Consider the following 4,517-nt stretch of genomic DNA (forward strand, 5'->3'; position numbering starts at 1 on the left):
CAACATTGCTGAAGAGGCCAACTATAATGTGGATGCACTCATTTCCAACCCTGCCGAAGAGGCAAGCTATTTTGTTGATGCACTCATTTACAACACTGCTGAAGAGGCCAACTATAAAGTGGATGCACTCATTTCCAATCCTGCTGAAGAGGCAAGCTATAATGTGGATGCACTTTTTTCCAACATTGCTGAAGAGGCCAACTATAATGTGGATGCACTCATTTTCAACCCTGTACTCATTTCCAACACTGCTGAAGAGGCAAGCTATACTGTGGATGCACTAATTTCCAAAATGAGAAAGCTCTCGTGGATATCTAGCTACTGTAGACGATTGATTAACATACAATCAAAACTGAAGACTCAGAACTCACGTTCAGATGCAGTTGTTTACAGACACAAGCACTCACACAGGGACAACAGACACTGCACCATGGCTTAAAATAGTATATTTTTGCATGCTTTTTTAATTTATACTTAGGTGTATAGGGTAATACAGTGACAGACAATGGCAAAGGAAACATTCCTCAGGTGACCCTTTACCAAAATTGTTCCAAGACTTAAGATGTGTTTCAAAGGGGCATCCAGGGACCAGGTTGAACTCATCTGTATGGCTAAAGTTAACTTACTAGAAATAAAAAGAATAAAACAAGAGCTGTCACAGTATGTGACGAATGCCCCCAAATGTGACATTGACCTATGAACAAGGTCAGTACTTGAAAAGTTAAAGATCAAACACTGACTTTTGATGTAAGCATGTAGATCTTGCATACAACACACAAATTGCCTCTGAACATAAAAAAATACCACGCATACTTGACAACCTACACTCTTATGTCCTTATATTCAGCATTCCATTGTGAATAAACACCAAGTATATCTTTCACCTTAAGAGGTAGGAACAAGGGTCTTGCACGCATCACGTCGTCTTGGTATGTCAAACACATGTGGCAAGTTATTTTAAAATATGTCCATACAAGAAAAAGTTACAGCTCTGATACGACAACCTATACTCTGTCCTTATATGCAGCATTCCATTGTGAATAAACACTAAGTGTGACCTTGAACATAGAGGTAGGGACACAGGTCTTGCACGCGACACGTTGTCTTGGTATGTCAAACACATGTGGCAAGTTATTTTAAAATCTGTCCATACAAGGGAAAGTTACAGCCTGGACACGACAACCTATACTCTATGTACTTATATGCAGCATTCCATTGTGAGTAAACACTAAATGTGACCTTGACCTTAGAGGTAGGGACACAGGTCTTTCACACAACACATCGTCTTGGTATGTCGAATACATGTGGCAAGTCATTTTAAAATCTGTCCATACAAGAGAAAGTAACAGCCCACACATGACAACCTATACTCTATGTCCTTATATATGCAGCATTCCGTTGTGAATAAACACTATATGTGACCTTGACCTTAGAGGTAGGGACACTGATCTTGCATGCGACACGTCATCTTGGTATGTCGAAAACAGATGGCAAGTTATTTTAAAATCTGTCCATACAAGAGAAAGTTACAGCCCAGACACGAGTTATTGAGCCGGACACACGGATGGACGGAAAGACGGACGGTGCAATTTTATTATGCCCACCTTTGGGGGCATAAAAATGTTTGAAACTGTTCTTATTTGAGGCATTAAACATATTGTCTGTTGTCACGTAACGCCAACGCTCACTTAACTTTCGTGATAGTTCGTTCAGTAACCAACCAACAACTGTTCAAGTGTTCTAAGTCTTTATTGTTCCACGTTCTTTCTAAGTATAATAATCAGTATATAATACAGCATGACATTTAAGGTAATCCCACATCCTAACTGCCGTCCATTAAGGACCCAAGGCCGCGTTCCTCGCCTTGCCTAACTGCCCTCCAACATTATAATCATGCGTCTATATATACCACTTTTTTGTCTAGCTAGTGACAGTTGTGCATATTTAATTTCTTGTTATATACAAAAAGAACGTATTCTACAGTCATGAACTGTCCAGCTAATTGGACTAAAAGCCAGCGGCTATCACGACTGTCACCAGCTAAGTACATCTACATTTAACATGAGATGTTTGTCAAACATTATGCCCCCCCTGAGCACCATGTTGTCAGGATTAAATGGACAATTGAATGAAATATGCATGGACCGAAATGACAGCTGATTTGTTGCTGTTTTAAGATTATGACCATTAAAGTGTGAGGATAAAGTGTGTTATGACCGTCATGACCTTTGACTCTATGAACTCAAAATCCAGAGTCATCAGCTGGTCACCAGAAACCTAAATGTCAAGTTTGAGGGCCATGGGTGCAGGCATTGTCAAGTTATCACAAGACAAGTTTTTTTCGTTCAAGGTCACTGTGACCTTGACCTTTGACCTGATGACCCCTTAAATCATAAGGGGTCATCTACAAGTCAGATGCAACTCCAAGTCAAGTTTGAAGGCCATGGGTTCAGGCATTGTTGAGTTATCACTCTGACAACCTTTTACCATTCAAAATCACTGTGACCTTGACCTTTGGCTCTATGAATCCTAAAATCAATAAGGGTGATCTACTGGTCAGGCTTAACATCCATGTCAAGTTTAATGATCATAGGTTCAGGCATTGTTGAGAAATCAGTGGGGGAAGATTTGTTAACTTTTTTGCGTTAAAGGTTACTGTGACATTGACCTTGGCCTGATGACCCCCAAAGTCGATAGGGGTCATCTACTGGGCAGGCCCAACCTTCATGTCAAGTTTGATGACCATAGGTCCAAGAATTGTCGAGTTTGCTTTCAAGGTCACTGTGACCTTGACCTTTGACCCCTAAAATCAATAGGGGTCATCTACTGGTCAACCCCAACCTCCATGTCAAGTTTGAGGGCCATGGGTGCAGGCATTGTTGAGTTATCACTTGGACAACCTTTTATCATTCAAGGTCACTGTGACCTTGACCTTTGGCCCAATGACCCCTAAAATTAATAGGGACAATATTCTGGCCAGGCTCAATCTCCAAATCAAGTTTGAGGGCCATGGGTGCAGGCATTGTTGAGTTATCACTCGGACAACCTTTTACCATTCCAGGTCACTGTGACCTTGACCTTTGGCCAGATGACCCCCAAAAACCATAGGGGTCATCTCCTGGTCAGGCCAATTCTCAAAGTCAAATTTGAGGGCCATGGCTGCAGGCATTGTTGAGTTATCAATCGGACAACCTTTTACCATTCAAGGTCACTGTGACCTTGACCTTTAGCCCAATGACCCCCAAAAACAATAGGGTCATCTACTGGTCAGGCCCAACCTCCAAGTCAAGTTTGAGGGCCATGGGTGCAGGCATTGTTGAGTTATCACATGAACAACCTTTTACCATTAAAGGTCACTGTGACCTTGACCTTTGACCCATTGAGCCCAAAAAAACAATAGGGGTCAGCTACTGGTCAGGCCCAACCTCCAAGTCAAGTTTGAGGGCCATGGGTGCAGGCATTGTCACGTTATCACTCGGACAACCTTTTACCATTCAAGGTCACTGTGACCTTGACCTTTGGCCTGATGACCCCCAAAAACAATAGGGGTCAACTACTGGTCAGGCCCAACCTCCAAGTCAAGTTTGAGGGCCATGGGTGCAGGCATTGTCACGTTATCACTCGGACAACCTTTTACTATTCAAGGTCACTGTGACCTTGACCTTTGGCCTGATGACCCCCAAAAACAATAGGGGTCAACTACTGGTCAGGCCCAACCTCTATGTCAAGTTTGAGGGCCATGGGTGCAGGCATTGTCACGTTATCACTCGGACAACCTTTTACCATTCAAGGTCACTGTGACCTTGACCTTTGACCTGATGACCCCCCAAAACAATAGGGGTCAACTACTGGTCAGGCCCAACCTCCATGTCAAGTTTGAGGGCCATGGGTGCAGGCATTGTTGAGTTATCACTCGGACAAGCTTTAAAATTATTTTACCATTAAAGGTCAATGTGACCTTGACCTTTGACCCGATGACCCCCAAAATCAATAGGGGTCATCTACTGGTCAGCCCCAACCTTCATGTGAAGTTTGATGACCATACGTCCAGGGATTGTTGAGTTATCACTCGGACAAGCTTTGGTCTACCGACAGACCGACCGACCGACCGACTGACCGACCGACATACCGACATGCCTGTGCAAAGCAATATACCCCTCTTCTTCGAAGGGGGCATAATAATTATGATGGAGTATTTGCCCTCTGTCACAAATAAACTTTGAATTCTACTATTGATTTTTGGCTATCACTTTAAAGTGTTTCATACGTAACTTTTATGTTACGTGACACTTTAAAGTGTCTACACGCAACTACGTTACGCGACACTGTGAACTAAATGTGATATGTTGCACAAAACTTTTAACTGGAGGGTTTCTACTAAGTGTTCAAAGGCCTTTCTTAAATGTGATTGATGGAGTTCAAGATTCAACCGGTGATCCTGTTGATTATCAAAAGTAGCAGTTTTTACTTAACAAACTGGAATGGAAGATAAACAATAGAATGAATTATAAGTTTTA

The sequence above is a fragment of the Mya arenaria genome, chromosome 8 (assembly GCF_026914265.1).
Source record: "Mya arenaria isolate MELC-2E11 chromosome 8, ASM2691426v1".
In the NCBI taxonomy this organism is placed as follows: Eukaryota; Metazoa; Mollusca; class Bivalvia; order Myida; family Myidae; genus Mya; species Mya arenaria.